The sequence below is a fragment of the Erpetoichthys calabaricus genome, chromosome 9 (assembly GCF_900747795.2).
Source record: "Erpetoichthys calabaricus chromosome 9, fErpCal1.3, whole genome shotgun sequence".
NCBI lineage: Eukaryota > Metazoa > Chordata > Cladistia > Polypteriformes > Polypteridae > Erpetoichthys > Erpetoichthys calabaricus.
This window is the reverse complement of record NC_041402.2, coordinates 18,480,609-18,507,927: the sequence shown is the minus strand read 5'-3', so window position 1 is coordinate 18,507,927 and position 27,319 is coordinate 18,480,609. Positions and strand designations below refer to the sequence as shown.

The window sequence follows — 27,319 nt, the reverse complement described above, 5'->3', positions numbered from 1 at the left end:
TGATTTTCTTTTTAACTTTTATTATCTGTCGGTTTTGACATGAACTTTTTTTAAAACTGGAGTGCTGTTCATAAGTGGAGCGAACAGCCGATGGCAGAGTGGAGACTTTTCCTTATTTGAAAGACAACAAGACGGATTGTCACGTTGGAGGTGGCAGTTGATAGATGTCTATAGAAAACACATGGAAATCTGTTTACATTTTATTTTATTTTTTTTTTGTATCAGCATGTTCCTTTTGTTGTCCCTGAACTCCCAGATGCTCTGTGAACCCTGCTAATGGCTTTGATAATAGAAGACAAGCAACACCTGACTTTCAAATCAAAAGGGGTGACAAGGTGCTAACAAGATTCTTTTTTTTTTTTTTTTTTTTAAACAATGTTCCTGCATTAAGTGTCAAGATAAACTTTTCTATCCAATGTAACTTTTTTAAAAGTGTATTATGGAGTTAAGCATATTTTGAGCAGTGCTGTAACCCTGTTTTGATGAATCTGTCTTAGTAGTCTATATGGTCATCTTAGTAACATTTACTGAGATTTGTTAACACTAGAATTACCAGAGACTACGAAAAAACTCGTAGATCCGGCCCACCTTAAATCGCTTCTTAAAACCTTTCTCACCTCTCCGCCAGCGTCTTTTGTCATCTAAATGTACTGATAAAGACAAGCTGCAAACAGCCGGCTAATTCATCCCCCCAACGACTTAGAACGTAAACAGGCTTTTCCCAGCTCGTGCCTTGATTGATTATCTGGGAGCGAAGTGGAGTTTTAGAGTAGAAATAATAGATTGTTATTTGAAACACACGCATTTCATATGTGTTGCATTTCTACAGTAATCTGTGTAAACACATTGTTAAAACAGAAACGTTTTATATATTCTAGTAGCAAATGAAAAAAATGTAGGCATAAACTATATAATGTATGAAGCCTGAAGTCCAAATATCAAAGAAACACTTTCACAAAAGGTACAAAAAAAAAAGCCACCGCCAAAAAAAGCCGACTTAGTCTGCGACATTGACACACATTAGCTATCACTGCTTCCGTGGTGCAACAGTATCAGTCGCTGGCTGGGAGTCCGAAGGTCATGAGTTTGATCCTGGACAACTCCATTTTCTGAAGTGTTCTTATTTTCACTATTTTAGAATAAAAAGATACATTTGATTTCAGTCTGTAACAGCCGGTGTAATTTATGATATTTGTAAAGGTTAGCTTTATTTTTTTTTTTAAATTCACTTTTCATTGTCTCAGTCGCGTTCAGGATCCATCCCTACCGCCCCCCACCTGACACTGCTGTTTTCACATAAAGACGCGCTAAAGCTCTGCAGTGTATTACGATACATACGACCGCGTGTTTTTTTCCCCCCATATTGCCAGTCCCCACGTGTTGCCGTATGCTGTTTCTTTTGTACTCCAGGACATGCAGAGGAAAGCATAGTAAAGAGCAGCAACTTCAGCGCTATATGCAATCATCAGACACTCCCCATCTGACAATGCTGTTTTCACATAAAGACGCGCCAAAGCTCTGCAGTGCAGGCCTACTTGTGACTGCATTGTTGTACCAATGCTTGTGAACTGAAGTGTCTGCATGCACTTTTCGTGGCATTATATGTGTATTTTTTGAGTATGCCCATGTAGCTCAAACACAGGAACATATGTTGATGTAAAAGTATAACAAAACAAGTGCACTTTTATTCAAGACTATAACTGAAGAAAAAAGAAAGCAAGTTACAGTAGGCGGTTGATATGACAGCTTGCGTGGTGCAATGCTAAGAACTGCTGATTTCCATTCCGTGCTATATAACCGTTAACATTTGAATCTGATGATTGCATATAGAGCTGTCTTATTCAGTGTGCGCAAGAACATGCAGGTGGCCAGTTGCTGAGTGCTACAACACACATTTAAAAAAAAGAAAGAGACAAATATATGTGACGTTTTGAAGAAATCATTTTATGACGCGAATAGTACCAATCAGAAAACATCGTCGAAGTAATGCAATATTATTTGAAAACGAACAGCGTCAGGTTGGGTGTGAAGTTATACTGGCGCTGTTTGAGTCAGATCAGAAGCTGAATAAGCTGAAAAAGCTCCTGTTCTGACTCTAAGTAAAAAAGCATGAATTAATCAACAGAAATAACCGTGATTGACATTTTAAAGTTAACGATTTACAGTGCATACCAATTTATAAATTTAATGTCCGTTTGAGGAAAAAAAAACACTTTCTTCAAAGCTGGGAATCGAACTCACATCTCTGTAGCATGGTAGGGAAGCTATGCTCCAAGTCAGTAAATCGTAGCGTTAAGCCACGGAAGCTGTTGTATTGTCCTTGAACCTTTTGTAAAAGTGTTTATTTGATGTTTGGACTTCAGGCTTCACAGATTCTATAGTTTATGCCTACATTTTGTAACATTTATTACTAAAATATGAAAAAGTTTCTGTTTTAGCAATGTGTTTACATAGATTACTGTAGAAATGGAACACGCATGAAATGCATGTATTCCAAATAGCGATTTATTATTTCCATTCTAAAACTCCAGCACTTCAGTCACTCCCAGATAATCAAACAAGGCATGAGCTGGGAAAACTTAGTGAACGTTCTGCGGCGGTGGAGGATGGAATAGCCGGCTGATCGCTGCTCATCTTAATCGGCGCATTCAGAAGACAAAACAGAGGTGAGAACGGTTTTAAGGTGGGCCGGATCTACGAGTTTTTTCGTAGACTCTGGAAATTCTAGTGTTAAACAATTTTAATAGCATAACAGTCTCAAAACTACTTAATCCAGTTCAGGGTCCTGGGGGTCCAGAGTTTATCCTGGTATCACTGGGCACAAGGACAGGAAAACAACCCTGGAGAGGGCACCAGTGAATTACAAGGCATAATCTCTATATAAATATAAAATCTAACGTCTGTCTGTCTGTCCACTTTTCACAAGAGAACTACTTAATGCATTTACATCGGGCATCTTATATATAAACATGTACGTGTGGAAGTGTCTGTCTGTCTGTCTGTCTGTCTGGCGTGGAAGTGCGAGGCTACAGCTTGAAGCTCAAAGAATGTGACTCACCAAAGTGAAACCACCGCTGCTAATACACAAGTGAGGTAAGCACATCAGCAAAATGAAATCTTGCTTAGCAGCTGATAGACAACAGAGGTGAGCACATCAGCAAAACGAAACCAACGAGGAGCCACTAATACACAGCCAATGCGATTGATTGATTGATTGATTGATTGATTGATTGATTGATTGATTGATTGATTGATTGATTGATTGATTGATTGATTGAAGTGCTAGAATCCATGGTTTCTAGGAGCCTGGGCTTTTTACAGCATGGGCTTACACAGCTAGTTTTTTTATAATTTGCTTGAACATTCAGGTTGTTTTTGTATTGTATTATAGTCCATTTGCGGCACCAGTTTATTTGTGCAAATCCAAGAGAGAGGCTGCGGGCTGAGGGGAGGGGGTTTGGGCTCTTCTCACTGACACGACAGCCTCTGTTCGAGTCGCTCTACCTGTCGCCACGTGTTGGAGCGTGCATTGCCTCTGCTCAGCTAGCGATGCCTGTTTGTTCAGCAGACATTATAATCTACAGGTTGTGAAGGAGTAACGTCTGATGTTTTTGAGAGAGAGATCAGAGCTACATGTATTTTAGAGGGTAGCTACTCATTGGCAGAGATATCATGGCCACATTCCCTTCTTCCCACGTGGGGGATGCTATCCTATCACAATCAGATACAGTGGCAACGTTTGACGTTAGAGCGTACCTACCTTCTGCTTGCCAGAGATACCTTGCCAACTTTTTACATTTTGGCAAAGAGATCACAGCTACATTCTCACCCCTGATAGCAAAATCAAAAATATTGTATATAACGAGGTCCTCAGATACAAAAGCTATCAATATAAATTATTACATTTTTTTTTAATTGATTTTTAAAGTTTGTTCTGTTTCACTATTACGCGGGCAGAGCCACAGGGGACAACTAGTATATATATATATATATATATATATATATATATATATATATATACATGGGCGGCACGGTGGCGCAGTGGGTAGCGCTGCTGCCTCGCAGTTGGGAGATCTGGGGACCTGGGTTCGCTTCCCGGGTCCTCCCTGCGTGGAGTTTGCATGTTCTCCCCGTGTCTGCGTGGGTTTCCTCCGGGTGCTCCGGTTTCCTCCCACAGTCCAAAGACATGCAGGTTAGGTGGATTGGCAATTCTAAATTGGCCCTAGTGTGTGCTTGGTGTGTGGGTGTGCTTGTGTGTGTCCTGCGGTGGGTTGGCACCCTGCCCAGGATTGTTTCCTGCCTTGTGCCCTGTGTTGGCTGGGATTGGCTCCAGCAGACCCCCGTGACCCTGTGTTCGGATTCAGCGGGTTGGAAAATGGATGGATGGATGGATATATATACATACAGTATATAAATATATATATATACAGGTATATATATATATATATATATATATATACATACAGTATATAAATATATATATATATACAGGTATATATATATATATATATATATATATATATATATATATATGGAGACGAAGGTCTGTGATACGTTTTTACATATTTGTAGTGCTGGAAATCCACAAAGGGAGCAAATGAATCATGTATCTTAAAATACAGCAATCCCTCCTCCATTGCGGGGGTTGCGTTCCAGAGCCACCCGCGAAATAAGAAAATCTGCGAAGTAGAAACCATATGTTTATATGGTTATTTTTATATTGTCATGCTTGGGTCACAGATTTGCACAGAAACACAGGAGGTTGTAGAGAGACAGGAACGTTATTCAAACACTGCAAACAAACATTTGTCTCTTTTTCAAAAGTTTAAACTGTGCTCCATGACAAGACAGAGATGATAGTTCTGTCTCACAATTAAAAGAATGCAAACATATCTTCCTTTTCAAAGGAGTGCGTGTCAGGAGCACAGAATGTCACATAGATAGAGAAAACAATCTCTAGCAAACAAATCAATAGGGCTGTTTGCTTTTAAGTATGCAAAGCACCGCGGCACAAAGCTGTTGAAGGCGGCAGCTCACACCCCCTCCGTCAGGATTAGAGAGAGAGAGATAGAGATAGACAGAGTCTGTTTTTCAGTCAAAAATCAATACGTGCCCTTCGAGCTTTTAAGTATGCGAAGCACCGTGCAGCCTGTCGTTTCCGGAAGCAGCTGTACAAAAGATAGCAACATGAAGTTAATCTTTCAGCTTTTTTAGACGAGCGTCCGTATCGTCTAGGTGTGCGAACAGCCCCCCTGCTCAATCCCCATACGTCAGGATCAGAGAAAGTCAGCGCAAGATAGAGAGAAAAGTAAGCAATCTAGCTTCTCAGCCATCTGCCAATAGCGTCCCTTGTATGAAATCAACTGGGCAAACCAACTGAGGAAGCATGTACCAGAAATTAAAAGACCCATTGTCCGCAGAAATCCGCGAACCAGCAAAAAATCTGCGATATATATTTAAATATGCTTACATATAAAATCCGCGAAGGAGTGAAGCCGCGAAAGGCGAAGCGCAATATAGCGAGGGATCACTGTATTGGTTTATTCATAAACTGTCAATTCCTACCAGGAATCATCCTCAGAGGAAAATAATTAGACTTACAGGAACACAAGGCAATACATAGCAAATAAGGAGGGGATGACAGGTGGATGTGTGTAGGTGGTTGATGAAGTGGGGTTCAGAGAGTGTTGGTCACATGCAAATAATAAATAAGACTTTATGATGTTTAAAAGTAAACACCAACAGGATGATGCAATCACACATAGGCAATAACGTGGACAAATTCAGTGGATTCCACGTAATCCATAAAAAGATAAACTAGAATAATAAAATATTATCAAACCCTCTTTATCTAGCTCAGTGCTGCAGTGGTACTGAGCATCTGGAGCAAAAAAATAAACAAACCACGGGCACAAGTCCGTCAAAATTCTCAAACAGAGATGCCATGTGAAACTGCCTAGATAGATAGATAGATAGATAGATAGATAGATAGATAGATAGATAGATAGATAGATAGATAGATAGATAGATAGATAGATAGATAGATAGATAGATAGATAGATAGATAGATAGATAGATAGATAGATAAGGTTAGGGTTTGAATGGTTAAACAGCTCAAGTCTGTGGCTACCTTGTCCTTCTTTCAGTGCTTTTATTGTCTCGTCATTGTTAAGAACAGACAGCGGGTATTATAGGAATGCTTGACTTTCAACAATAAAGATAACAGTGGTCTGTCTTTCATTTCCTAGGATCATCTGAGTACTGCGGTGTTTTCCGAACAAAGATTTTTAGTGAAGTAGTATTTAGTTGTATGAAATTAAATCAAATGTGAAAAACTGGCTGTGCAAAAATGTGGGTCCCCTTGTAATTTTGCTGATTTGAATGTCTGTCACTGCTCAATGCTGATTACTTACAACACCAAATTGGTTGGATGAGCTCGTTAAGCCTTGAACTTCATAGACAGGTGTGTCCAGTCATGAGATATAAAGGTATTTAAGGTGGTCAATTGCAAGTTGTGTTTCCCTTTGACTCTTCTCTGAAGAGTGACAGCATGGGATCCTCAAAGCAACTCTCAAAAGATCTGAAAACAAAGATTGTTAAGTCTCATGGTTTAGGGGAAGGCTACAAAAAACTGTCTCAGAGGTTTAAACTGTCAGGAATCAGGAAATGGAAGGCCACAGGCACAGTTGCTGTTAAACCCAGCAGGTCTGGCAGGCCAAGTAAAATACAGGAGTGGCATATGCGCAGGATTGTGAGAATGGTTACAGACAACCCACAGATCACCTCCAAAGACCAGCAAGAACATCTTGCTTCAGATGGTGTATCTGTACATCGTTCTACAATTCAGCGCAATTTGCACAAAGAACATCTGTATGGCAGGGTGATGAGAAAGAAGCCTTTTCTGCACTCACGCCACAAACAGAATCGCTTGTTGTATGCAAATGCTCATTTAGACAAGCCAGAATCATTTTGGAAGAAAGTGCTTTGGACTGATGAGACAAAAATGGAGTTATTTGGTCATAACAGAAAGCACTTTGCATGGCGGAAGAAGAACACCGCATTCCAAGAAAAACACCTGCTACCTACTGTCAAGTTTGATGCCGGTTCCATCATGCTCTGGGACTGTGTGGCTAGTTCAGGGACTTGTTAAAGTCGAGGGTCAGATGAATTCAACCCAATATCAACAAATTCTTCAGGATAATGATCAAGCATCAGTCACAAAGTTGAAGTTACACGGGGTTGGATATTCCAACAAGACAATGACCCAAAACACATTTCGAAATCTACAAAGGCATTCATGCAGAGGGAGAAGTACAATGTTCTGGAATGGCCGTCACAGTCCCCTGACTTGAATATCATCGAAAATCTATGGGATGATTTGAAGCAGGCTGTCAATGCTCAGCTGCCATCAAATTTAATCAGATGACATTGTTGAGTGCCGTTCCAGAGAGATGACGCAAACATGGTGCATTGCAGTAAGGAGTAAGTGAGATCGAGGGGCTCTAAAGGAGTCACTGTGGGACCACAGAAGGTGGCAGGAGGAGAGCCAAGGAGACCGAATTCTGTGGCATGTTGAATCCTTTGAGAAACTTTGAGTGAGAACTGAGGAGACGAGGTTTGCTGGTGAGAGGAACTATGTGATGGCAGAAAGGATTTCAACTCTATTTTACTTATTTTTTTAATTGGATTTTGTTACGTTCTAAATTCCAGGGTTTAAGACAGGGATCTCAAACTCCGGTCCTGGTGGGCCGCAGTGGCCGCAGGTTTTCATTCTAACCCTTTTCTCAATTAGTGACCTGTTTTTGCTGCTAATTAACTTCTTTTTAATTCATTTTAATTGACTTGCTCTTGAAGACTCAGACCCCTCAATTGTTTCTTTTTCCTTAATTAGCAGCCAAACAATAATGAGATACAAAATGAGCCAAAACATGAACAGCAAACTGTGACCATCTTACAATATCTGAAAATAAAAAGGGTGGAGGTCTCAGGAATGTTGATTTGCTCAGGTCCCCTAAAACATTTTTACAGTACTCTTAGAAAAGAAAAGATGTCTAAAAATGTGTGCCATTGAACAATGAGAGCAGCAACAAGCCATGGAATTAAAGAGCGGGTTTAATTAACAACAAGACTCGGCGCCTAATTAAGCAACTGGTTTGGAGTTTGAGATCCTGACTTAGTTGGTCTTCTGTTGGCTCACTCATTTCACATTTCATTTCTGTTTAAGGAAAGACATGAAACAATTCATAGGAATGATGAAGAAATTCTGGGAAACAAATCTTAAAAAACAAGTAAATTAAAATGAACTCAAAAGAAGTTAATTAGCAGCAAGAACAGGTCACTGATTAAGAAAATGGTTAGAATGAAAATCTGCAGCCACTGTGGCCTTCCAGGACTGGAGTTTGAGATAACTGCTATAAGATATGCACAAGAATTGAACTTTTCTTTTGTCGCAGGTGAGGCCCTGTTAATTTAGCACATGATGGGGGCTATTTTTTTTTTTTTTTTGATATTTTGTAATTTCCAAAATGACAAATTGGAAGATCGCAGCAACAATAAGTACAAAGCTGGAGCTAGCCCAGGACAGGATGCCAGACCATTTTGATGCCCACATCCACACTAACACAGGATGAATCTGAAATGTCCAATTAACTGACAATACACACCATTGAGGATGTGGGGAAAAAATTCAAACAGATATGCGGATAACTTCCAAACTTTGAACAGGATTCAAAGAAACTCTATATTTGTGTGTGTGAGAGATCTTTGAAAATATGAAAGGTTTGGGTTTCTCTCACTCAGAAATGTACAGTATAAATACACACATATAGAAACACACATAAACTATTCCTAAGTAAATATTCAATTTTATTCTTTCCCCTTAAGAAAAACTACAAGTAGAGTTTCTTAATAACTGCACACTGTAGTGATGTCACTAGAATTGGAATTTGAACTATTTGACAATATAACAAGCGTCTAGTTCGCTCTGAAACATCAGCGGCCCTTTCTTTTCTTCACGTTTGAGTGACACAAACAGACTAGTCTGTGAATAGCTGCTGAATCAAGAAAGGTTTTAGGATAATTGTGCGCAAATTACCTGAAGTTGCCTTTACTGAAACATATTAATAGGCCGAGCCTTAATCTGCCATGGTGTTGTAATTTAGACCATCTGGAAGCCATAGTTGTAGATAGCACTGGCAACAAATCGAGCAAATGCAAGCTTGTTTCTAGTGTGAGTGCAAAGTAAGATAAAAGTAATTAAAAAAAAAAATCAGGATTATTATACTAAGGAACGAAGATAATGCAACTTTGCTAAATGGGGACCCACAGGATTTGCTCATTGCTACAATAAGCTGATCTGCGATACAAGACGGCATCCTGTCATTCAATTATTATTTCAGAAATAAAAAAAAAAAAACAAAATCTAAACTTTCCAGAGTCCTTTTGTAACTCAGAATGTGAAGTTGGCTCCAACAAGAGCGCATTTACTGATAATCTACTGAAGAGACCACCATGCAGAGCTCAGTGTTTTTCTGTTACTTTGTGCCATACTTTTTGTGGAAAGAATGAGAGGGTTTGAAGAAATGTACACTTTAGTACAATATGTCACATTAGGAGGCTTGCCATTTCAAAAGGAGTTGCCGAAACATTTACAGAATATTTCAGTCCTTATTTTAGGAATTCATTTATTTATTTACAAAATGCACATGGAATACAGTGGACTGAGGTAGTGTTCAGGCTCCATCACTGGATGGATAGATAGATAGATAGATAGATAGATAGATAGATAGATAGATAGATAGATAGATAGATAGATAGATAGATAGATAGATAGATAGATAGATAGATAGATAGATAGATAGATAGAAAAGGCACTATAAGATATATAGATAGATAGATAGATAGATAGATAGATAGATAGATAGATAGATAGATAGATAGATAGATAGATAGATAGATAGATAGATAGATAGATAGAAAAGGCACTATAAGATAGATAGATAGATAGATAGATAGATAGATAGATAGATAGATAGATAGATAGATAGATAGATAGATAGATAGATAGATAGATAGATAGAAAAAAGGCACTATATGATAGATAGATAGATAGATAGATAGATAGATAGATAGATAGATAGATAGATAGATAGATAGATAGATAGATAGATAGATAGATAGATAGATAGAAAAGGCACTATAAGATAGATAGATAGATAGATAGATAGATAGATAGATAGATAGATAGATAGATAGATAGATAGATAGATAGATAGATAGATAGATAGATAGATAGATAGATAGAAGACGTGCTTCTTTCCTGTGACATACGCTGTGAACTCTCTTTGTCGGACTGTCACACTGTTGTGACAGTGAGCTCTGCCGACCCGCACGTGGCTGATGACTTACAGCAGATTCTTTTCCTTCTCTGGTGTTTCTCCAGGGATTGCACCTTTAAGGCCCATCCACCAGCAGAATGTGCATCCAGATGTGGTTTGCTACCATACTATGGATGTCATCGTGAAAACAGATGCATTAAGCCAGCCATAAAGAAAGGCTCTTTGATGTTTCTTCCAAGTTTAGATTCCGTAATTGTTCATGTGGCAGAAAGCGCTGTATTATTTTAGAGAAATAGGTAAATATGGTCATTAGACCTTGTTGGTTATCAGATTCAAATATTCAGTTAATCGTTTCTGCATGTGTGTGTTGCCCTATCCTACAGTCAAGAAAAATGTGGTTTTGCAGGATTCTTCATCCGTATTAGAACCTGGGGCTCCATCAACCCCCCCCCAGTTTCAAAGGCAGACGCTTTTTTGGAGTTACTGTAACTAGCACAACCATGTTTAAAATTTCCAGCCTATAACTATTTTATTCTGTAAATATGAAGGGATATGTCCTTTTATTTTCCTTTTGGACTTTAACATTTGTTTCAGAACAAAACAGAGATGTCAGCCCAACTAGGAAATAAAAAAAAAAAAAGAGCTGAAATTATGGTCAATCTCTACGTGGTAATTGGCAGTTATGCTGTTTATAATAGACAGGTTGTGTGTATATTGACATTCTTCACATTTTTATTTCTTTTTGTCAAACCAATTTAAATTACACAGTAGTCTCCTCTTTCCTTATTGTCAACAGATGCATTTTAATTATTACAAGATATATTCTGGCTGCTTCCCTGAAACATTTTTGTGATGTGGAACCCCATTTACCAAACATCATAAAATTTATGGCGACGAAATAACAGCATTCAGCTCAGCATATTGCTAAAAATTAACACACGAGAAAAGTATACATTCAGTTTGCCAATTGCTATAGAAACAAGTAATTATAAAACACAACTATACTTACAAAATATGCATACACAGTGGATTATCTGCAATGATAATGTGTATGTACGTCATGTGTATTATTAATTTATTCAAATGCATGTGAGAGTTGAAACACTCCATTCATCCATCCATTCCATCCATCCATTATCCAACCCGCTATATCCTAACTACTACTATCCTAACCGGAGCAAGTCCCAGACAGCAAGGCAGGAAACAAACCCCGGGCAGGGCGCCAGCCTACCGCAGGGCACACACACACACCAAGCACACACTAGGGACAATTTAGAATCACCAATGCAACTAACCTGCATGTTTTTGGACTGTGGAAGGAAACTGGAGTACCCAGAGGAAATCCACGCAGACACGGGGAGAACATGCAAACTCCACGCAGGGAGGACCCGGTAAGCGAACCCGGGTCTCCTAACTGCGAGGCAGCAGCTCTACCTACTGCGCCATCTTGCCCCCCGAGTTGAAACACTCACAAAATTTATTTTAAGAAAAATGTGCACCTTGAAATTTTAGTTCAAAAACAATATCTATTTTTCAGATAAATTATTTATACTCATTCCAAATACTTTTTGTGGTTAGGTGTCCAGCTGTTAGTGCACAAAAAGCAATCATAAGCATTAAGGTTAGGGGTAGGTTTAGGGTTAGAGTTAGAATAGATAGATAGATAGATAGATAGATAGATAGATAGATAGATAGATAGATAGATAGATAGATAGATAGATAGATAGATAGATAAGGTTAGGGTTAGGGTTTGAAAGGCTAAACAGCTCAAGTCTGTGGCTACCTTATCCTTCTGTCAGTGCTTTTATTGTCTCATCATTGTTAAGAACAGACAGCGGGTATTTAAGGAATGCTTGGCCATTCTGGTTTTGTTGCTTACAAGTGTTTAGTTTAAGTTGAGTTAAAGTTCAGAGGCATTTACTGGAACTTAAGGGCAAATCAGAAGTTTCTCTACACTTCACAATTCATTGTTCCCCTTCCGTCAGCAGTTCCATCATCAATGAAGAGAAGTGTGCCAGGACCTGTGCCAGCCATACATGCCCAAGCCATAACACCTCCACCACCATGTTGAACAGTTGAGGTGGTCTGCTCTGGATCTCGGGCAGTTCCTTGTCGTCTCCACTCTTTGCTCCTGCCATCATTCTGGTGCCGGTTCGTCTTTATCGAGAAGTCTCCAGCTGCAGTCAAGACAGATTTAGACCAACGAGTACTTCAGACATTATGAGGCCCAAAACCTCTTTGTATTCACGTGAGAAATGAAAAGACATTTTTTTTTTACTTCTTCAATAATTTTATAATTAAAGACTTTACTAACTGGATTCAGCTGACACTTTTAATGCGATGTGTTGCTTTACCTAGAAAACTGATTCATTTTATTTTTTCATACAAAAAAGTTACACTGACTCTCTCTCTCTCTATAGAAACCACCACTACTAAATCCAACGTCTGTCTGTCTGTCTGCTTTTCACGAGAGAACTACTTAATGGATTTAGATTTGGGTTTTTTTTCTATAATTTGCTTGAACATTCCAGTTGATTTTGTGACTTTTCTCATCACGCTAAGTATCAGAGTTTGCTTGCAGGAGCGATATATTTATGCAAATCCGAGAGGCAGAGGCTGTGGAGTGAGGGGAGGCGAAAGCATGATATCAGGAGTGGGAAGTCGGTCTGCCTCTGTATTTTGGAGTGTACCTTTCCTCCGCTTAGCTAGCGATACCTTATTATAGTTCGCTTGTGGTACCGATTTTTTTCTGCGAATCTGAGAGACATGCAGCGGGACGAGGGGAGGGGTGCAGGGACCTCCTCACTCACGTGCCAGCCTCGGGGCGTATCTTACATCTGCTTAGTTAGCAAACGCTAAGAATCATAATTTGCTTACATGAGCGATATATTTGCACTAATCCAAGACAGAGGCTGCAGGCCGAGATGAGGGGGAAGTGTGACGTCAGGAGTGGGGAGCCGGTCTACCTCTGCATTTTGGGGTGTTCCTTGCCGCCGCTTAGCTAGCAATACCTTTTTGTTTATTGATTTTTAAAGTTTTTCCTGTTTCACTACTATGCAAGCTGTGCCCTGACACAGACAGGCATAGGACACAAGTTCAAGGACACGTGAGTTTTTATTTTCTTTTTCCCTTGTGGGAAACACCTTCCCCGTTCCCCACAAATATAACACATAGTCCCTAGCACAACACAATACTTTTCTTTCTCCTTTTCCTTCTCCCTCTTACCTCTTCTCCTCCACGGCAAGCTTCATCTCCCTCCTCCCGACTCTGGCTCTCAGAGTAGTGTCTGCTTGCTCCTTTTATAACGCACCCGGAAGTGCTCCAGGTGGTTGATGACCGATTTCGGGCAGCACTTCCGGGTGTGGCGGAAGAGCTGCTCTGTAGGGCTCAGCAGCAGTTATAGCACCCCCTGGTGGTGCCCATAGATCCCAACAGAGCTGCACCAAACTCCAACTCCCATGAAGCCCTGCGGGAGTCCTAGGCACTGCTGCAACCCAGGGGGGCTGCCATCTAGCGCTCCAGGGGAGGTAATGCTCTGGATAGGCTGGTTCCCCCTGGTCCTCCCAGTGTGGAGTTCATCCTCCACAATATATATATATATATATATATATATATATATATATATATGTGTGTAAAAATACATTAACAAAAGACACATCCATTCTGTGGTTTTTCTTCAGATGCAGAACTGAGAGACCTCGATCGTTTAGAAGTTTAACAAATGCTGAATACACAGGTCCATATAGAAAATTTGTTATTGTTCACAAAATAAATTACATCCTTAAACAATTAAATGGGCTTCCTCCAGGTGCTCCAGTTTTCTTCCCACAGTCAAAGAAATGATGTTTAGGATGATTTCGTGGCCTTAAACTGGCCCCAGTGTAGCAAAGGAGAAAATGAAAACAAAGCTGAGTGTCATTATGAACAATGATGCACATCCGCTCTCTGACGCACCAACACTCAGGACTTTCAGCCAATGAATTATTCATCCGAAGTGTGGTGAGAAACACAACAGGGGCTCCTTTATACCAACAGCAATACACCTGCATAACGCCAAACCGGGGCTGCGAACGGCAAGTCAGAAGTTTTCTTTCTTTTTCCTTTTTTTTCCTTTTTAGTTATTCTGATGTGTGCTCAGACTGTTTGTGTACATGTATCTATGTGTCTATAAGTAGTAAACGGCCCAGCTCCCTCTTACCTCTCTGACCTTTTACAATTATTCATTCCATCAAGGTCATTCAGGTCTATTGTGGTGTGTGTTCAGACCATAGTGTGTGTATATGTATATATAAATATTAATTTATATTTAAAGAGGACAGACAGACAGACAGACGTTGGGTTTAGTAGTGGTGGTTTCCATAGAGAGAGAGAGAGTCAATGTAACTTTTTTGTATGAGAAAATAAAATTAATCAATTTTCTAGGTAAAACAACACATCACATTAAAAGTGTCAGCTAATTCCAGTTAGTAAAGTCCTTAATAAGGTAAAAATAAACATCTTTGTGTTTTTCATGTGAATACAAAGAGGTTTCGGGCCTCATAATGTCTGAAGTACTCAGATCTGTTGGAGACCTAAATCTGTCTTGACTGCAGCTGGAGACTTCTCGATAAAGAAGAACCGGCATCAGAGTGATGGCAGGAACAAAGAGTGGAGATGACAAGGAACTGCCCGAGATCCAGAGCAGACCACCTCAACAGTTCAACATGATGGTGGAGGTGTTATGGCATGGGCATGTATGACTACCACAGGTCCTGGCACACTTCTCTTCATTGATGATGGAACTGCTGATGGAAGGGGAACAATGAATTGTGAGGTGTAGAGAAACATCTGATTTGCCCTTAAGTTCCAGTAAATGCCTCCAAACTCTAACGCAACTCAAGCTAAATACTTGTTAGCAACTGTTCTTAACAATGACGAGACAATAAAAGCACTGAAAGAAGGACAAGGTAGCCACAGACTTGAGCTGTTTAACCATTCAAACCCTAACCCTAACCCTAACCTTATCTATCTATCTATCTATCTATCTATCTATCTATCTATCTATCTATCTATCTATCTATCTATCTATCTATCTATCTATCTATCTATCTATCTATCTGTGTGTCACTAAAAAAAATAATTTTTGCGCAACAGAAGGAGAAATCCATATTTCAGAATGATGACATAGACTGCAGAACTGAGCTTGAAATCACAAGGTTAATATCTATTTATTTATCAGACAATGCCAGCTGCCAATAAGTTTACTGTACAAAATGCATATCTGTCAGTTGATTTTTTGACGTTTGAGAGCACTTTTGGAATGGAGTCCAGACTGAAAGGTGTCATCCAGCATAAAGCCTGATTGTCTCTCTTTTGTGTTATCCACAGTGGCCAGCAGTAATGAGGATGATATATTTCCGTATGCTATCCTGAAACGGCTTACTGGAGTGATATGAGACTACCACAGGTACTATGTTAAAGTGATATTGATTGCTTGGTTACTTAGCTTTTGTTTCTGACACTGGGACGAGTGCTTCTGCTGAAATGACAGGGTTGCTAAATGCTTTGGAAAGTGCTTTGAGTAAATATCCCTACGAAAGGAATAATGCAAAACAAATATTGATCACTCCAACAAGACAAATGGCTGACTTGTCGTATGTTGTTACTGCAAGCAGCATTGAATGGATGCAAATATTTTCACATATCAGACAAGGATCTTCCACAAAGACATTGCATGGAAAGAGTAAAAGTTTAATTCTCGGTTTTTATCTCGTCATGACTGATTGAGCAAACTCAGAGCATCATCTTATGGTTATTTTTGAATTATTTTTATATGTTTTTGTTATATTATTACATCATGTTAATATTGATGTGTCAATGTATTATTTAGTTTTTATATATTGTGGTATTTTCTTATGTTCCTTGTATTTTTTTTTTGGGTGCTTACCCAAGTGGCAGGGCCACCCTGATCTCACTGCCAGGGGGCCGTCTTCAGACGCTCTATTTCAGGTGGTGGAGTAGGCCAATCAGAGCTTCATTGACTGCTGCAGTGTAATTTCGTCTTTTGTAAATACTGTTTGGATTTTCTGCTTCTGGTTATATTTTTCTTCTCTTTGGACTCTAAGTCTTTTGGTTACAGACTGGACTTTTTAGACTTGGGCAGCATTTTTTGACCAATCCCATTTTTTCCTGGATTCTCCTTTGCCTTGCCATTTTAGCTGATTTAATAGTTTCCATTTATAAAGACTATTTGCTGACCTTGTCTTTTCCAGCCAGATGTTTTAATGTACTATCCACTTTCTTGAAAGGCATTTTTGTTGTAAATTTACAGTATATATATTTTTTTAACATTAGAAGCCAGTCCCACATTTTGGGCCTGTGCAGGCTGAAGCCTGCCTGTTAAAATGAGGGTCAGGCTGTTAGGGGTGAGACCTATCTAGGCAGGTCAGTAAAGTTCCTTGACGGGTTTGTGAGCCTGTTTGGAGGCCTACCACCCTTTTTGGTATGTGTATGTCACCTGTTCACAACAATTAGCTGGAACTTTCCCCTTACTTCTTACAGCTATGTCTTTACAAAAAAAGTTCAACTTGTTCTGGAAATAAATATATTAAAAATGAACTCTGGAATTAACACAAAAGTGTACAATATGCTTTTACATTTTTGAAAATATTGTCAGGTAACCATTAGAAAGTGAGCGGTTTTTACTTATGTGTATGGGTCCTTATTAGTTTGCATTTCTAATTCATGTCTGAATTCTTTGAACTTTCAGGTAATTATATTTAACTGGCAGTCAGAAGTGTTCTATTTTGTGCTATTATAATTCATAATCTATATTTTTACTGGCAATATATTAAGAAATTTCTATTTTTCATATTTAGTCCTTTCACCATTAAAGGGTCAAAAGAAGAAAAATGAACAGGATCAAAAATTCCCCACTTCTTAGCCATGCATCAGCCTTCCCAGCTAAGACTCCACACTTTAAAAGTAAATGATAACTACCAATCCATCAATTTAGAAATAAGGTAGAAATAATGAAGACATTTTCAAACCTCAGCTTGGAGCTGGTTAGTAAAGGGCTTTCTTCAGTTCCATTTACCGAAAGCAGTACTCCAAAATGGTCATATATTCAATTAGTTCATAGCTACTTTCTTTTAATAAATCTCCTCTTTTCAATGCTTTTATGATACTTTTGGCTCTAAGTAAGGCTGACATTTTAAGAAAATGTATATTTTCTTCTCATCAGTTCCAAATTTTAAATGACGGGCTGACTTCAAGTCAGTGATTCTTCATTAACATTTCATATCAGTGTCACTCAAGGTGACCTGACCTTTACCTTACTCTGATTGGTTGACTCACTCGCACACTTACATGGGTCACAAAGAAGAAGAGCTCTATTGTTCTATCTCATTATCTCTATTCACACGGCAAAAAATGAAATCTTAACAAGCCAGAAAATCTTGAAAAGAAATAATAGATCTTGTTTTTTTTATTTTAAGAATAACTGACTTGAGTAGATTTGTATGTGTAAGATACATAATCTCATTTTTAGAAAATTTAACAAGTTAACAAGTTAAACTTTCTCACTATATTGGCAGATAATTTTGCTTTATTCTAATACCTTTTTCTTGTTTTTCTTGTTTTTCTTGTTAAAAAACAAAAAACAAGATCTATTATTTCTTTTCAAGATTTTCTGGCTTGTTAAGATTTCATTTTTTGCAGTGCAGTTTTTAATCTGACCTTTTGACAAGTTAGGTCTTCATTTTTGTGGAGATCCGTAAAGTTTTACAGACATTCATTTTTTTTTCAAAAAAAAGAAGGTTTAAATTCTGAAGCAGTTTAGTATACGGTATGTGGATTATAACAGGAGAGGTCATCTTCATTACAACTCTCCATAAACAAAACAATGTAAAGGAAGCTAAATGAAAACAAAAGTTGTCACTTTTAATTTTACAAACTTAAGTTGCTATATGTCCTACTTGGGACTAATAAAGTACTATCTATCTATCTATCTATCTATCTATCTATCTATCTATCTATCTATCTATCTATCTATCTATCTATCTATCTATCTATCTATCTATCTATCTATCTATCTATCTATCTAAACACTAGCGTGAAGAGTCGCTCGCGTACTGAAGATTCTTGGAAAGTCTTTCTCCCGTTCTTCCTGAATAAGATCAAACACAGTTGTGTAGGGTGTGACAGGAGCTTCCACCTGCAGCTGAAGTCACTTCAGTACACATGTACAGTGTCAGCGTGCCCGTGTCGATCAAACACAGGAAGCTCTGCAGTTTACTTGCGACTTAACGCTGTAGGAAGATAAGTAAATAAATCAAGGTAAATAACATTCCATCTGACTTTTATATACAAAGTACAGTGACTGCAAAAGTCCGACAGCAGCTTCAACCTGCAGCTGTAGACTCTTCAGTACACGAGCGACTCCCCATGCTAGTATTTAGATGTGGACGGTGTATTTGCCCAAAAAAGAATTCTGACTGCATTCTCATACCATTGCTCGTGTACTAAAATGTCAGCCGGCATTTTTTCGTGGCATTACATGTGTAATTTGTGAGCATGCCTTTATTGATCAAACAGAGAAAACTCTGCAGTCTACTTGTGACTTTACGCTGTAAGAAAATAAGTAAATAAATCAAGGTAAATAACATTCGATTTGGCTTTTATATAAGTAACATATAAAAGTTTCTTATTTAAAGACCATCACAAAACTTAATCACAAACAGGAGTTTGCCCAATATGATGGTGAGCTCTGTAAGCCGTACAGTTTCTTTGAATGACAGGTGTGGGGCAGATTGATTGGCAGGATGACGCTGGACCTCGTCCTGCATCCAAATGGTGCCATCTTTCGCCTTTACACCTGGCGCAGCTACGTTGTTCTTATATGTGAGTGGATGTTTCTTGCGGGGAGGGCTTCTGTTCTCTTTCTCCGATCTGAGTTCACCTCTGTTACAGCTCGTCTTTATTTGAAAACAGCAGTGTCAGATCGGGGCAAGTGTGAATGCAACTGAGAGAATAAAACTGAATAAAAAAAATGCTAACCTTTTCAAGTACCATACATTTACACCTGCTGTTACAGACTTAAATCAAGTGTATGTTTTTATTGTATGATAGTAAAAATAAGAGCAGCTCACTACTCAAAATGTTTATTTTGGGACATGTTAAGACTCAAACCCGGGACCTTCTTAATAGGAGTCAGCAGCTCTTATCACTATGCTACCAAAGAAGTCATGACAAAAAGCCACACTAACCTTTTTCTTCAGTTTTAATCTTGAATAAAAGCGCACTTGTTTTGTTATACTTGTACATTTTGTGAAAGTGCTTATTTGATATTTGGACTTCAGTCTTCATACATTATACACTTCATGTCAAAATTTTATCGTCAGCACTAAAACATGGAAAAAAGTTGGTCTTTTAGGTTTGTGTTCAATATTTCTGTCATCCTACACTTACATAGACAGTTGATCTTTATAGACACAGAACACAAGTAAAATGCACGTGTTCCAAATAACTATATATATTTTTAGTCTATACAGCTCTAGGACTCCCTGATTAACAAGGCTTCAGTTGGGAGAGGTTTTTGTTGTTTCTAAAGCGTTGGGGATTGGGGATGGTATAGCAGGCTGCTTGCTGCTTGGGCTTTTCGACACATTTACAACACAAAGGACGCTGAATGGAGAGGTGCAAATGGATTTAAGGTGGGCCAGATGTACAAGTTTTTTCATAAGCTTTGGTAATTCTAGTGTTAATTTTACAACCTAAGCAATTCTTGGGTCTAATGCTTACGTGAGACGCATCTGTACTGTTACTTGAGTACCGCTCGGCACTAACGCTGTTAGCAATTTAACTACCTAAGCAATTCTTGGGTCTAATGGTTAATCGAGACACGTATATACTGTTACTCGAATAACGCTCGGTGCTAACGCTGTTACCAATTTTACATCCTAAGCAATTTTTGGGTCTAATGCTTACACGAGACATGTCTATACTGTTACTCGAATAACGTTCTGCACTAATGCTGTTAGCAATTTTACATCCTAAACAATTCTTGGGTCTAATGCTTACGCGAGACGCGTCTATACTGTTACTCGAATAACGTTCTGCACTAATGCTATTAGCACTTTTACTACCTAAGCAATTCTTGGGTCTAATGCTTACACGAGACGCGTCTATTATGTTACTCAAATAACGTTCTGCACTAATGCTATTAGCACTTTTACTACCTAAGCAATTCTTGGGTCTAATGCTTACACGAGACGCGTCTATACTATTACTCGAATAACGTTCTGCACTAATGTTATTAGCACTTTTACTACCTAAGCAATTCTTGGGTCTAATGCTTACGCGAAACGCGTCTATACTTTTACTCGAGTACCGCTCGGCACTAACATTGTTAGCACTTTTACTACCTAAGCAATTCTTGGGTCTAACGCTTATGTAAGACATGTCTATTACATTGCCAGAGTGACACTTGTGACTAATGCTTTTAGCAATGTTTTAACAGTCCAAGTGACACTCGTGTATAATATTAAGGAGGATAATGTGACATCGGCCTAAATTGGTCCAGTGGGTACTGTATGCGTGTAAGTATTCCATATGATAGACTGACATTCCTGCCAGAACTGCTGTTGGGATTTGAAGCCTTTTAATTGGGGAGGAGGGGGAAGAAAAAAATGGATGGATTTTGTTCTTTATTTCGCCTTATATAATTTTTTGCATTAGGAATCTGTTCGTTTTCGCATACCCGTTGGGGTCAGCCACTGTACAGTGCCCCTGGAGCAATTGAAGGTTATGGAACTTGCTTAAGGGCTCAGCAGAGTACGATCTCTTTGGCAGTGATGGGGATTCAAACCGGCAACCTTCGGGATACCAGCGCAGATCCTTAGCCTCACAGAGAGATTGACCGCTACGTGAACGCTTGGGAACTTTTTTAGTATTATTTTTTTGTAGCCAACCATTACTTTGAGAATGACTTACATTCTTAACTTTTCTTAAATTTTTTAATGAGCCCTTAATTGAAAAAAGGAAGAAACATTTTCTTTTTAACCCAGCAGGTATTAAATATGTGGAACAGTTTGCCAGGTGATGTCATATGATGTGAAAACCTGGAATCATTAAAGCTAGTTACAAATAATTGGATTTTACTGTGTTGCAGTTACAGATTTTTTTTTCTTTTTTTCTTTCTGAGATCCTATCGGGGATAAAAAAAAGGAGCCAGAGGCAAGTTGAGAGTGTGAGGTGAGAAATCAGCCTGTGATTGGAGCCTAAACGAACAGTCGGACAGAGGAAGTGATCCATGAACGTTTGATTCCTAGAAGGTGTTGAAATGAAGTGTCAGTTGACTGTACACAGAAGCCGAAATGAATAGCCATCGAGTCAGGATGAGGGGAAATCCCCAAGGTAAACGTAAAATTGTCTGAAGCGTAAAGTGATAGGGAGATTCTTATGCGCACACAAACCAAAAGACAAAGGGCACTTAAAAGGACTCTGGCTGTACAAAACGTTCTGAGGTTTGTCTACACTTTGTCAAAACAAACAGGGCTGGTGAGAGGGATTCTCTGAAGTGCTCAGTATAGTTGGGACACGTGCTGCACGTAGCTGAGGTCCCATCTTTCAGCGCATGGAGCTAAACTACTAAAAAAGATATTTTTCTTCAGGGGCTGGGACAGGAATGCAAGCCAGAGGGAAAGCAAAAAACTGCGGTGCATTTCATGACTGCACCATTAATTATGATATCAGCACTTACTTAGGCATAATCCAAAAAAAGGGGAAAGTCAAAGGAGAAGCTGGCATCTTTGTGAGAACGGTGGAGTGTTGCAGCAGTTAACATTGCTGTCGTGCAGCTTCGGGGAGTAGGCTGGCACCGTGGAATGAAACAAGCCCAAAATAAGGTCGCTTGCTGTCTCTTGCCTCCCTAATGAGTAATGGGATGAAGTTACAGAAAGGCCAATATTACTGCACAAAGCAAACCACCACAAGTTTCACATTTACCCAGTTAGGTTCTTGGATATAAGAAAACAATGATTTAGGGCGGTGGGGTGGTAGCACTGCTGCCTGGCAGAAAGGAGACCAGGGCTCATGTCCCGGGTCCGTCCTTTGTGAATTTAGCATGTTGCCCCCATGTCTGCTGTGGGTTTCCTTCAGGGGCTCTGGTTTCTTCCCACAGTCCGAAGACATGCATGTTAGGTGATTTGGTGATGCTAATTTGGCCCTGCTGTGTGTTTGTGTTTGCCTTGCAATGGACTGGCACCCTGCCTTGCACCCTATTCTAGTACCCCATACCATGACCCTTTTCTGGATTAAGCGTGTTAGAAATTGAATTACAATTTAAGGAAATATATGCAGGTTAGGTGAACTGGTGACGCTAATGTGGCCCTAATGTGTGTGTGTTTGTATTTGCCTTGCAATGGACTGGCACCCTGTCCAGGGTTTGATCCTGCCTTGCAACCTTTCTAGTACCCCACCGTGACCCTTTTTCTGGATTAGGCGGGTTAGAAAATGATTAAGATTTAAGAAAATACATGCAGATTAGGTGGACTAGTGACACTAATTTGGCCCTAGTGTGTGTGTGTGTTTGTTTGCCTTGTGATGGACTGGCATCGTATCCAGGGTTTGATCCTGCCTTGCGCCCCATTCTAGTACCCCCCCCGTGACCCTTTTCTGGGTTAAGCAGATTAGAAAATAATTAAAATTTAAGAAAATTTGGTAAAACACACATAAATACGGTGGATTCAAATGTTTATGGACCTCTTTCCTTTTTGTTATAGATCAGCATTTTGCTAAAATCTTCTAAATTCACTTTTTCCCTCATCAAGCAACACTCCATACTCCACAATGATACAGTAAAAAAAAAAATTTTAGAAATTTTAGCAGATGTACTAAAAATAAAACTGAAATATCACCTTGATTCTGGTATTCAGACCCTTACAATACTTATTTGAAGCCCCATTGGCAGGGATTAAATCTCAGGGTCTTTTTGGGTCTAACTTGTCCAATGTCACACACCTGGATTTGGAGATTTTTCTGCCATTCTTCTCTGCAGATCCTCTCAAGCTACAGTGCATCAGGTCGAATGGGGACTACTGGTGGATGTCTGTTTTCAGGTCTCTCCAGAGATGTTTGATTTGGTTCAAGTCCAGGCTTTAACTAGACCCTTCAAGGACATTCCTAGAGTTGTCCCTAAACCTCTCCTGTGTTGACCTAGCTTTGTGCTTAGGGACATTGTCCTGTTGGAAGGTGAACCTCCAGCCCAGTCTGAGGTCCAGAGTGTTCATTAATGTAATCTCAGTACTTTGCTCGGTTCAGCCTTCCCTCAACCCTATCGAGTATCTCAGTCCCTGTTGCTGTACAACAACCGTACACCACAGCATGATGTGCCACCACCATGCTTCACCGTTGGAATAGCATTGTGCAGGTAATAAGTGATGTCTGGTTTCCTCCAGACAGGTCTTGCTTGTATCAGACCTGACAATCTTGCTTCCTCATAGTCCGAGTGTCCTTTTCACAAAGTCCAAGAGGGCTTTCATGTGTCCTCTTGCGTTTTAACTTCCATACACTCCATTCTGGTTCCCCTTGACCCTGTCTGGTCTCCCAGTCTCCAATTCCAAGACGTGATGCTGCCACCACAATGCTTCACCATTTATAATGGTATTACCGAGGGGATGAACAGTGTCTGGTTAGATGTGATGCTTAGAATTGAGGCTAAACAGTTCAATCTTGGTTTCATCAAACCAAAGAATCTTGTTTTGCCAGTCTGAGAGTCCTTTAGTTGCCGTTGTGCAAACTCCAAGTAGGCTTTAATGTCTCTAACTGCTATTCCCCGGTCCTTTAATGGCACTGTATGGTTCCTTACTGGGTTGTGTGGTTCTTTGTAGGACCATTGCTTGCAGAGCACCATTCTATTCTGGGAAGGGTTCTTTGCATATAAAGTTGGTTATTTCTTCTTTGAAAAACTTTCTAATATGTAGAAAACAAATGTAATCTTTAATGTATGATAGGCCACCTAGCAGGACACTGACAAATTAAGTAAACCTGGAGCGATTGTATGCAGCGAGAGTTCTAATGACACGTCGATATTTTACAAATGTGTCACTAACTATTCATGATTGTTAACTCTATGGAGCCTAAATAAATAAAGGTTCTCTCTGGAATAGTTGTCTATGTGGATTGGTAACCAAAAATGGTTACTCTATGGCAGGGATCTCAAACTCCGGTCCTGGAGGGCCAAAGTGGCTACAGGTTTTTATTCTAACCATTTTCTTACTTAGTGACCTGTTTTTGCTGTGTCACACACGTGCGATTAGGAGGCAGTCAAAAAGCCTAAAGGTGAGTGAAATATCGCGAGATGAGGGGTTGTCACGTGGTACTTACCTGAATCTCTTCATCTCTCAACAGAAAAACTGAAGAAAAATAATCGCCTCTACTTCCGGGTTCCAAAACGGCCACCATGACGTCACTTCCGGCGACCCGATATGACATCACATCCAGCCATTCCGAATGACTTCACTTCTGGTTCCTCCAAAATGACGTTGTTTCCGACTCCTGCATTCAACGTCACTTCCTGCCAACCATTTCCTGTTCCCATAATTCATTTCTGTATAAAAACGCCATCTTGTTCCATAAACTTTGTCAAATGCTACAATACAGTACTCTGATCATTTATTTCACTATTTCTGCTTTATTTTTGTCCGTAGGACAATATACGGGATGGTTCCCAAAACTTTATTTTTGTGAAGTTTCTTTTTTCCCGTGATATTTCCACAGCTGCTGACGTGTTTTTTTAAGATTTTTTCCCCTGAATTGCCTTTAACAGAAATGAACTGTGAAGTGAGTGAGCCAACAGAAGATCCACTAAGTCAGGGTCTCAAACTCAATTTTACTCCAACCAGTTGCTGAATTAGGCGCAGAGTCTTGTCATTAGTTAAACCCGTTCTTTAATTCAATGGCTTGTTGCTGTTTTCATTGTGAAATAGCAAACATTTCCGAAATTGTTGATTTTCTATTTTCTAAGAGCACTGTTAAAATATTTTGTGGACCTGAGCAGATCAACATTCCTGAGACTTCCACCCTTTTTATTTTCAAATATCGTATGATGGTCACAGTTTGCTGGTCATGTTTTGGCTCATTTTATATCTCATTATTGTTTTGTCTGCTAATTATGGAAAAAGAAACAATGAAGGGGTCTGAGTCTTCAAAAGCAAGTCAATTAAAATTAAATCAATAAAAGAAAATTAGCAGCAAAAAGAGGTCACTAATTAAGAAAATGGTTAGAATGAAAATCTGCAGCTACTGTGGCCCTCCAGGACTGGAGTTGGGGACCCCTGCCCTATGGCATCATTCGGCTCCTTTATTTTTGAGAGTGTACTGGAGTGTTGCAGTGGTGGTTGTCATTCAGGAAGATCCTCTAACCTCCTCACAGGTTCTAAAGAACTCAGCCAGAGTGACCATTGGGTTCTTAGTCACCCCTCTTACCAAGGTTCTTCTTACACGATTGCTAAGTTAGCCAGCGTTAGAAAGAGTCTTGGTTGTTCCAAACGTGAGCCATTTAAAGAGGCCACCATGCTCTTGGGAACCTTCAATGCTTTGCCTCGACTCAATTTTGTCTCTTAGCAATTCCATCAACCTCCTGACTTGTTTTTTGGTCGACTGTGGGACCTTCTATAGACAGGTGTGTGCCTTTCCAAATTATGTGCAGTCAATTAAATTGACCCCAGGTGGACTTCCAAACAAGGTGTAGAAACATCTCAAAGATGAACAGTAGAGCAGAATGCACCTCAGGCAAATTTCAAGGGTCATAGCAAAGAGTTTGAATACTTTTGTCGGTATGACATTCCAGTTTTTTATTTTTAATACATTTTGCAAAATTGCTAAAATCTGGTTTTCTATTTGTCATTCTGGGGTATTAAATGCTGATGCCAAAATAATTTTAGCACAAGGCTGCAACATAACAAAATGTGTTAAAAGGGAAGGGGTCTGAATACTTTGTGAAGGCACTGTAAATACAAGCGTGCCTAGGCCAATGTCCTGATGTGGCCAAGAGGGTAGTGGCAATAAAAGCAAGTAGTTCAGACAGGACTGACACTCGTGATAGCTTACACTCCATACCCTACTGGAGAGCGAATGCAGACACTAAGTACCAAGAACGGCGCGACTCTCAGAGCAGTACATTTGCCAGTCTCTGATCTATTCACCATTTGACCTTGTGGGATGAGCCCAGCATTTGAAACATCCATCTATCTATCCATTTTCCAACCCACTGAATCCGAACACAGGGTCACGGGGGTCTGCTGGAGCCAATCCCAGCCAACACAGGGCACAAGGCAGGAACCAATCCCGGGCAGGGTGCCAACCCACTGCAGGACACACACAAACACACCCACACACCAAGCACACACTACGGCCAATTTAGAATCACCAATCCACCTAACCTGCATGTCTTTGGACTGTGGGAGGAAACCGGAGCACCTGGAGGAAACCCACGCAGACACGGGGAGAACATGCAAACTCCACGCAGGGAGGACCCAGGAAGCGAACCCAGGTCCCCAGGTCTCCCAACTGCGAGGCAGCCACGCTACCCACTGCGTCACCATGCCGCCCATTTGAAACATGGATTGAGTAAATAATGCCATGACTGTCAGGAGTAACCCATCAAAGCAAATACAGTGGAACCTTGGTTTGCGAGCATAATTCGTTCCGGAAACGTGCTCACAGTCCAAAGCACTCGTATATCAAACTGAATTTCCCCATAAGAAACAACGGAAACTCAGATGATTCGTTCTAAAACCCAAAACTATTCATATAAAAATTATTAATACACAATATAAAGTAAAAATACATAAAACAAATTAACCTGCACTTTACCTTTGAAAAGAATCATAGCTGGTGTGAGTAAGTTTCTAAACTCCTGTGGGATTCCACCCAACGGGACGACACGCGGAAGAGCGTCCCAAAGCAATCGCAGTCTCCCAGCACTGTAGCAGTTCACCGTA

At 39.7% G+C, this 27,319-nt stretch overlaps 1 protein-coding gene across 2 annotated transcripts in view; it reads right to left on the bottom strand.

Moving 5' to 3' along the window:
* The window catches only part of pappaa (pregnancy-associated plasma protein A, pappalysin 1a), an 803,024-nt gene that overhangs the window by 277,315 nt on the left and 498,390 nt on the right, over positions 1 to 27,319 (bottom strand). The window lies entirely within an intron of this gene.